Source organism: Pteropus alecto, unplaced genomic scaffold, assembly GCF_000325575.1.
Source record: "Pteropus alecto unplaced genomic scaffold, ASM32557v1 scaffold210, whole genome shotgun sequence".
NCBI lineage: Eukaryota > Metazoa > Chordata > Mammalia > Chiroptera > Pteropodidae > Pteropus > Pteropus alecto.
Genome location: NW_006431288.1, coordinates 2,378,795 through 2,389,084, shown reverse-complemented (window position 1 = coordinate 2,389,084; position 10,290 = coordinate 2,378,795). Strand labels below are relative to the sequence as shown.

The window sequence follows — 10,290 nt, the reverse complement described above, 5'->3', positions numbered from 1 at the left end:
AATCAAAACCACAAGTATATACCATCTCACACCTGTTAGAATAGCTGTCATCAACAGGACAAGTAATAATAAGTGTTGGGGATGATGTGAAGAAAAAGGAACTCTCATACACTGCTGGTGGGACTGAAAATTGGTACTGCCACTGTGGAAAACAGTATGGAGGTTATTCAAAAAACGAAGAATAGACCTACCATATGATCCAGCAATCCTTCTAATGGGTATTTACCCCAAAGCCTTGAAATTATATATCCAAAAATATATTTGCACACTTATGTTCATAGCAGCATTATTCACAGTGGCCAGGACATGGAAGCAACCAAAGTGTCCTACAATAGATGGTTGGCTAAAGAAGCTGTGGTACATACATACAATGGAATATTACTTAGCCTTAAGAAGAGATGATATACTGCCATTTGCGACAACATGGATGGACCTTGAGACAATCATGCTAAGTGAAATAAGTCATACAGAAAAAGTTGAAAATCACAGGATATCACTTATAAACCTAAAAAAAACAAATTAACAGGACAAACAAACAGAGACTCGTGGAATATAAACCTAAAAGCAACAAATGAACAGGACAAACAAACAGAGACTCGTGGACATGGAATACAGACTAGTGGTTACCAGAGAACTATGGACTAGTGGTTACTAGTAGGGTGGAGGAGGAGTGGGGAGGTAGACAGGGTAAAGGGGGTCAAATATAGGATTTAGGGGGAGGGCAAAGTTGGTAAAGGGGATCAAATATATGGTAGCTGAAGAAAACTGGACTTTGGGTGGTAAAAATACAATAGATTATACAGATGTCAAATGATAATGTACACCTGAAAATTATATAATTGTATTAACCAGTGTTACCCCAATAAACTTAATAAAAATTTAAAAAAATAAATAAGATTGCCATTGCTATTTGGAACCTTTAATGGTTCCATATAAATTTGGAACCTTTAATGGTTCCATATAAATTTCTGGATTATTTGTTCTAGTTCTCTGAAAAAATGCCATAGATTGCTTTGGGTATGGCCATTTTAACGATGTTGATTCTTCCTACCCATGAGCACGGCATGCCATATGCTTCCATTTATTTGTATCTTCTTCAATTTCTTTTTTCAATGACTTATAATTTTCTGAGAACAGATTTTACTTCCTTGGTTAATTTGACTTTGAGGTACTTTATTGTTTTTGATGCAATTGTAAATCGAATTGTTTTCTTAATTTCTCTTTCTGATAGTTTATCACTGGCGTACAAAAATGTAACCAACTTCTGAATATTAATTTTGTATACTCCTGCTTTACTGAATTCATTATCAGTTCTAACAGTTTTTTAGTAGAATATTTAGAGTGCTGTATCATGTCACCTGCAAATAATGACAGTTTTACTTCTTCATGTCCAATTTCAATGCCTTTTATTTCTCTTTTTTGTCTGAATTTTGTTGCTAAGACTTCCAATACAATGTTGGATAAAAGTGGTGAAAGTGGGCATACCTATCTCATTCCTGATCTTAAGGAAAACACTTTTAGCCTTTCTCCATTGAGTGTAATGCTAGCTGTAGGTTTGTCATATATGGCCTTTATTGTATTGAGGTATGTTCCCTCTATTCTCACTCTGCTGAGAATTTTTATCCTATATAGATGCTAGATTTTGTCAAATGCTTTTTCTGCATCTATTGATATGATCATATGATTCTTATCTTTCAATTTGTTACTGTGGTGTATCTCATTAATTAATTTGGTGATATTGAGCAAACCTTGCATCTTAGAAATGAATCCAACTTGATTATGGTGTATGGCATTTTTAATGTATTGCTGAATTCGGTTTGCTAATATTTTGTTGAGGATTTTTGCACTCATGTTCATCAGGAATATTGACCTATAGTTTGTTTGTTTGTTTGTTTGTTTGTTTATTGTCTATCTGTTTTTGCAATCAGGGTAATAGTGGCTTCATAAAAAGAGTTAAAAAATCTTCCCTCCTCTTGAATATTTTTGGACTAGTATGAGAAGAATAGATGTTAATTCTTCTTTGAATGTTGGTAATATTCGCCTATGAAAATATCTGGTCCAGGACTTGTTTTTTGGAAGTTTTTTGATTACTGATTCAATTTTGTTGGTGGTAATCAGTCAGTTCAGATTTTCTGTGTCTTCTTGACTCGGTCTAGACAGATTATATGTTTCTATGAATGTATCCATTTCTTCCAGATTGTCCAATTTGTTGTCATATAATTGCTTATAGTATTTTTTATAATACTTTGTGGAGTCCATAGATACTCCTCTTCCTTCATTTATGATTTTATTTATTTAGTTTCTCTTCTTTCATTTATGATTTTATTTATTTAGTTCCTTTTTTCTTAGCAAGTCTGGTTAAAGGCTTATTAATTTTGTTTATCTTTTCAAACGATCAGCTCTTAGCTTTATTGATCTTTTGTGTTGTTTTTCTAGACTCCATTTATTTCTGTGCTGATCCTTATTATTTCCTTTCTTCTACTCAGTGAGTTTTGTTTGTTGTTGTTTTACTAGTTATTTTAAGGGTAAGATTAAACAGTTTATTTGAGATTTTTCTTGTTTCTAGAGATAGGCCTGTATTGCTATGAATTTCCCTCTTAGGACTACTTTCTTTTTGTCCCATAGATTTTGAGTTGTTTTATATTCATTTTTGTTTATCTCTAGGTATCTTTTGATTTCTCCTTGATCTCATAATTAACCCATTTATTGTTTAGTAGCATGCTATTTAGCCTCCATGTGTTTGTGTATTTTCTAGTTTTTTTTTTCTTGTAGTTGATTTCTAATTTCATATCATGTGGTCAGAGAAGACATCTGATATGATTTCAGTCTAGTTAAATTTATTGAGACTTGTTTTGTGACCTAACATGTGGTCTATCCTGAAAAATGCTCCACATACACTTGAGAAGAATGTATATTTTGCTACTTTCATCAAACACTATGAAAATATTAATTAAATCCGTCTGGTCTAGAGTATCATTTAAGGCTGCTATTTCCTTGTTAATTTTCTGTCTGGAAGATCTGTCCACTGGTGTCAATAGGTCTCTTACTATGAGTGCATTACTCTCCCTTTTTATCAGCCAATAATTGCTTTATATATATAGATGTTCCTATGTTGGGTACATATATGTTTACTATGGTTATAATCTCTTGTTATATTGTTTCTTTTCTCATTATATAATGCCTTTCTTTGTCTCTTTTCATAGTCTTTGTTTTAAAGTCTATTTTGTTTGATATAAGTATTATTACTTTTTTTCATTTTCATTTGTATGAAGTATCTCTTTCCATCCCTTTACTTTCAGTCTGTCTGTGTCAATTGATCTAAGGTGGTCTCTTGTACATGGCATATGTATGGGCCTTGTATTTCATACATTCAGGTACCATATGTCTTTGGAGCATTTAATTCATTTACATTTAAAGTGATTATTGATAGTTATTGCCATTTTATTATTCGTATTTATGTTTCTCCCCCCACCCCCACTTCTTTTTTACAAAAATCCCCTTAATATTTTTTATAACATGCCTCGTTGGTGGTAAATTCCTTTAGGTTTTTCCTGTCTGTCTTCCAGCTCACTGATTCAGTCCTCTGCTTCATCTAATCTGCTATTAATTTATTCTAGAGTATTCTTCATATTGGTTATTGTATTTGTCATTTCTGACTGGTGCTTCTTTGTGGTTTCTATGTCCTTTTTTATACTTGCTACCTTTGCTGAAGTCCTCACTGAGATCATCTATTTCCCCTCTAGGTTCATTGAGCATCCTTACAACCAATGTGTTGAACTCTGTCTCTGGTAGGTTGCTTGTCTCCATTTTGTTTAGTTTTTATTTTTTTTTCTGGAGTTTTCTCCTTTTGTTTTATTTGCAGCATGTTTCTTTGTTTTCTCATTTTAGTTGCCTCTATGTGTTTTTTTTTCTTTGTATTAGGAAGATTTATTACATCTCCCAGCCTTGGCTAGGTGGCCTTATATAGCGGGTGTCCTATGTGGCTCAGTGGCTCAGTCTCCCTGATCACCTGCACCAGGGGCTCTGGGCATGTTCCTTGTATGGTTGGTGTGTTCTCCTATTGTAGCTAACACTTGATTGCTGGTAGCACATCAATGGATGGGATTGACTCTCAGGCTGACTGGCTGTGGGGATTGGCCACGCCCACAAGGTATGAGCTACTGTGTGGCAGCTGACCCCATGGAGTGTGATTCGCCCCAGCAGTATCGTGTACCTGCTGAGACCACCCTTTAGGTGTGCCTCTTATGGGGCTAAACAGGTGGTGCTCTGGTGTGGTCTGATGCCACCGTTTGCATGTATTGGTTCTGTGGCCCTTTGGAAGGAGCTCCTGTGTAGGCCAAGTTCAATTACTGCCTTTGATTGCTCAAGGCTACCTGGTAGGAGCTACAAAGTGATCCACAGATGGTTTGTGCCCATGTTGGATCTGGAGGAAAGTGTGAAAGACCACTGAGAGGCGAGGTCGGTTACCCCAAGTATCAGGCCTGGGGCAGCTTAGCAAAAAGACTAGTGCACCTCAAGGCCGGGGGCTGCCTGCTACCTGTTCATATATCTCCACAGTTGGAAGAGCCTTTAAGTGGTATGCAATCTGGGTGGGTTGGTGACCCAGGGAGTCAGCTGGATAAGATGAACAATTTCACCCAGCCAGTGCAGAGTCAGGTTTCATGCTAGTGCTGATTTCAGTCTAGTTAAATTTTACAAGCTTCCTGTAAAAGTCTCAGATCGCAGCAAAGCCAGTTATCATTCTCCTCAGGCCCTCAGACCCCCATGATCTACCCAAAAGATATTGCTTGGGCTTACACTAGTAGCTTGCCACCAAAAGTCTCCCTGAAATGTGTGGTCCATGCACAGGCCATGAGAGCTGAGGGCTGCTGCTTGCCAATAAATATGTAGCCCAGGGAAACTGCAGAATGGGGCTTGCTGCCCAGCAATGGGCTGCTGGGGGCAATTTGTGAGCTGGATGGGATAGGGCCCCAGGGAGACACAGGGTGAAGTGGGCTGATCTCACTTAGCCAATGAAGCTTCATAACTGGCCATGCGGGGGTAAGGTTCAAAATAGGCAAGATGGAGTTCACCTGCAGACTGCCTGGAGAGGAGCCTAATAAAGGAACCATGGTGGCTATTCCTCCAGCCCTTGCCCTGGCAACATGCAACTCAGTCCTTCCTCGTAGGTCTCTTGCATCTCCTGAGCTGCTCACCCTCCGCCAGAGCCCAGGGAAAGTGTCTGCAAGTGAATGAGTCTGTGTGTGGGCCCTCGAATAGGACATCTGGGTTTTCAGATATTTTCTGTCTCATCCAGATGGCCAGGGTCCCTAGTGGTTTTTACAGTCAGATTTTGTGGGAACATCTCTTCCCAGGACTGAAACCCTGGACTTCGGAGCCTCTGTGTGGGGATAAGGGCCCTCCTTCCTTGAGGGGGGGGGCCTCTGCAGCCATGCTTTCTCTCCTGCTGCTCAACTGCCATGCACAGGTGTGGTACCAGCCCACTTCACCTCTCCAACCCTCCTACTAGGTTCAATATGGCTTTTTCTTTATATCTTCAGATGTATGTATTATGATCAGCTAGACTTCAAGTCATTCTTCAAGTTGTTTGTTTTATGATTTGGTTGTAATTTTAATGTGGTCATGGAAGGAGACAATCCCTGCTTTTACCTAGCCTTCTATCTTGACTGGAACTTTCAACTTGTGTGTGGGTTTTATGCTAAGTGTGCTGTGAAACTATTGGTGGGTTTTGAGCAGGAGAAGGACATACACTTTAAAAGGCTCAGTCTTCAGAGTCTGTAGTGAACAAACTGAGGGGAACCAAATAGAACCAAGAAGTTGGTGAGGAGGTGCTGTAGTACTTGGGGTGTGGGGGATGGTTGGGCTGAGACACAGTAGGTAGCATGATGTGCTGAGAGTCAGAATGAGGAACAGATTGAATGTGGGTGGATGCAGAATATGAGAGAGAGAGGGGTCAAGGTTGGGTATGAAGTTTTTGACTTGAGTTACTCGATGACTTACTAAAATGGAGGAAACTGTGAGATGGGTGGTTTGTGGGACAAAAACAAGATTTTAGTTCACACAGTATAAACATAAGACACTTATTAGAAATTGGAGTGGAGTTAAAGATAGAATATATAAATCTGCATTTTAGAGGAAAGGTCAGGGTTGAAGATAGAAGCATGGAACTCATTTATATATAAAACATATTTAAAGCCATGACACCTGCTAACAACACCCATGGGATGCATGTAGAGAGAGAAGGTGGCTGAGCTGTGGAGCATTCAAAATCTAAAAGCTGGGAACATAGGTAGAGCCAGCAAAAGAATCCTTCTTGGCAGTCCCAATGTGTTAGAAGGTAAACCAAGAGAATATTTTTCTCAGAACATTGAAAACAAATTATTTTTACAGTCAAATTTTGTAGGAACATCACAAAACGATGAGCAGGATACAGTCCCTGCTTCTCAAGGTGCTCGCAGACTTGACAAAAAAGGAAAGATTACAGTTGAGTAGGAGAAACTATGAGAGAAGTGAGAGGAGAGTGCTGTGGAATCTGTTCTTTGATTAAATTTGCTTATAGGGTAAGAGGTGGTCAAAGGATGTTTCACACAAGATATGGTATTTTAGTAAGACTTCTCAGGAAGGGCAGATATTTTCTGGGTAAAGAAGCAGAGAGAGAAACACATATATGTGCAAAGGCAAGCTTTGAGGAAGGCCCAGGGTCTCTGAGACATCAAATGTAGAGTCAGATAACAGTAGACGAGGCTCAAGAATTAGGTTTGAGCCAGTTTGGTAAGACTCCTATGCAACACACTAACAGGCCTGGATTTTATCCTGGAAGCAATGAGTAGAGAGCAGAGTAAAATAAACATATTTACATATGGATAGAAGTGTACAAAGCATAGAATTAGTCTCATCAAGAAACCGTAACTAAAATGCATATTAGAAAATCACAATGCGTGTTACTATCTATTAAGATAAGAATCATGAGCATTCATGAGTGATGTGCCTAGGCCCACCCCTTAATGGCTCTGATCCTCAGTTTTCTCAGCTACAAGTTGAGGAGACTGAACTAGGAAATTTCTGAGATTTCTTCCAACTCAAAAAATGTCTATGGCTCTTTCTGGTGAGTTAATGTGAGATGGCCTGTGCAGCAAACAGTAAGCTCTATGGAGACAGGAACCACATTGATCATTCACAGTTGCCTAGCACCTTCTTAGTCCAGGGCTTGATAAACAACTGTTTCTGGCAAAATGCCTGTGGAATGACTATGGGAAAAGATGAATGAACTAAAGAAGGTTGGCTCTGTGGATATGTTGGAGATTGTAGCAGATGATGCCTGTGAGTCCGGCAGGACATCATGGAGAACCTGGAAGTCAATGAAGGAAGCATACCACAAGGACTGCTAAAAAGGTAGCCATGACATTGACCATCACAAGCACACTTTAGGAAATCCTGACAGCGGGATTTATCTCTGGGTTTGTGATGGCTGAGCAATATTCTCTCAGTGACCCAAGACAACCTGTTCTTCTATACGTAGCAACTGTTATTTGTTTCAGAGTGAAAAGTTTCCATTGGAGACAAAAGAGCCCAGCTGTGTTTGGATTTTACAGGCTGGCTCAAGATTTCTCTCAGATGTTTTGGTTTATGGTAAAACTGAAAATACAGCATTATCACGATCATTATTATTACCATTATCATTTATTCAATTACCACTAATAACTAATGTTTACCAAGTACCAATAATATGCAATGAGAGTCAATAAGCATTGAATCAGATTTGGCCTCTGTCCAGCTGTCTTATGGTAAATAAGAAAAAAAAATTGTTGACCAAATTTTAGTTTTTACAAAATATATTTGTTCACAGGCTCCCCTCGGTTACATTTTCTAAACTGACTAAAACTTGGTTGCACTTTCTAAAGAAAGCTGACTTTAAGATTGACATAATGTCATATACCAACATTTTCCAAAAAATGTTTTGTGGAAAAGATATTGATAGATGATATTTTTAAAAAAAAATGTTCAGACACATGAATTTGGATGACAATGATTTGAATAGAAGCAAATATGCTCACTAATGCAGGATTTTGCTGAGGTTTAAATGGACTAATGTGCCTTGTAAACACCAAAAAAGAGAAATAATACATGGAATTTTCTAAATTTATTAGGCCATGAAATCATTCTCTCAAAGACTATACAAATGTGGTTTTAAAAATCTGTGCTAAAATGTAAAATGCTTTTTTGTTTTTAAACCATGAAATAATTTTATTTCTCAGGCCTCTTTGCTGTCCTCTCAATTTTTCAAAACCTGGATAACACTCTAATTACTGTTGAGGAACCACTGTAAATGAATGGTTGGCCCAGGAAGCCCTCCCCAGGATTCCCACAGCATTGGTGCCACCCAGGCAATTGTATGATAAATGAGGACAGTATTTCTTACTGCAGTATAAAGATTTGAGGACTATGCTTTTATGAGTATTAAATCAGTTGGGTCTATGTCCATGCTACCCTGAACAAGCCCAATCGCATCTGATCTCAGAAGCTAAGCAAGGTCAGGCCTGGTTAGTACTCGGATGGAAGACCACCTAGGAAGACCAGGTGCTGTAAGCGTAAAAATTAAAAAAATAAAGGATTGTAAGGTGACAAGGTTCTTGCAATATGTGAGGTTAATGAAGAGTTACCTTGCTTAAAAAATAAAAAAATTTTTAAAAATGAATTTAAGAATTTAGGAAAATAGGTACTGGGATCCTTGACACAAATACTACAATAGCTAAAATAAATCAGACTGACAATACAAAGTATTGGTAAGGATGTAGAGCTACTGGAACCCTCAGACATTGATACTCATTGCTGGGAGTGTGTAACAGGGTGAATATTTGGGAAAATTAATTGGCACTTTCTTAGTACATGTTTGTACTAAGACAGAGCAATTCCACTTTTAGGTATTAATTCAAGATAAATTAGTAAATATATTCACAAGAAAAGTTATACAAGAATATTTTATTTATAATAATCAAATGTGGAAACAGCATAAGTGTCCATTACTAAGACAATGGATACACAAATTATGCTATATTCATTCATGGAATACCAGTTAGCAACAAAATGACATGACCTACCTTTCTGTATAACAACAGCCCTAAATCCATGCATTTGATTGTATGTAAAGTAAACCTCAATAAAAACAAAGAAACTAAAATAATTAGATCCCTTTCTTCTCACAGCAGCTTTCTGTAAGACACCTGTCAGCAAATCACAGTCATTAATTGTAATGAATACTTGCCAATGAAAAATACAGAAAATGCAAATGTCATGACTCAGAGGACTGTTCATTCTAATCTTTTGGAATGAAAGTGGTTAATCTCAAATTATTCTTGGATCATCTTGGACAGCTCTCCTGAAGACTGATATTAAGAACCAATTCCATGTATATTGTTCCATGTGCTCCTGTGTGTCTTTTTTGTGAAAAAAACATTTCTGACACATTCTCAGCTGATGAGTAGCCCTTTACTTTTTAATTAAGATTATCACTGGCTCTTATATTTGGCACAAATTATATTTTACTTATCTTAGCATGAAGTTTTGTTTATTGACTAGCAGATGCTGTCCTTAGTCAGACTCTAAAAGCAGCTAACTGATATTAGGAGGAACACCAATTAATTTAGAAACTATGAAGTAAGCACAAACAAAATCAATAGCTTTACAAGGCTCTACCAGTATCAGGTTGATGATAAAGACAACAATCATCAATCATTATTTAACAAATCATTAAACTGAAAATAGAAGGATCAGCACAACTATAGTCCACTCATAAATTTAGGATTGATGGATATTACATAGTTTGGTCTTCTTTTTTAAACAGCTTTACCTCAATCTTATATTCTCTACTTGGACCAAGAAAATCTTTGATCTAGATGATCTTCTAGAGAACTCATGTTAAAAGTTTGGGTATCCCCCGTCCCCACCTCTTCACTTTTCTCTTCTTGCTTTTTTTTCCTCTCCTCGTTTTTCTCTTCCTCCTCACCATCATCATACTCCACATTTATTGAGCACTTACTGTGTACCAGATACTCTGAGCTCTTTACTTTCATTTGTATTATTTTATTGAATCATTTCTTAATTTTTAATTAGAAATAGTGTTATTAACCCATTTTACAGGTTGAAAAGTTGAGAATTAGAAAACTCATGTAAAAGATGGAAGAACACAGAGTTTAGACCTCAAAGACCAGTGTTTGCTCCTAGGTCAGTTTGGATTCTAGCCAAAGTTCCTACACACTAGAGCGCATCGCTTCACACGCCTTCCTTCATTTT

At 37.5% G+C, this 10,290-nt stretch overlaps 1 protein-coding gene and 1 pseudogene across 9 annotated transcripts in view; both read left to right on the top strand.

Moving 5' to 3' along the window:
* OPCML (opioid binding protein/cell adhesion molecule like) overlaps nt 1-10,290 on the top strand; it is a 478,631-nt gene that overhangs the window by 401,450 nt on the left and 66,891 nt on the right. The window lies entirely within an intron of this gene.
* LOC112470952 lies at nt 8,471-8,589 on the top strand (annotated as a pseudogene).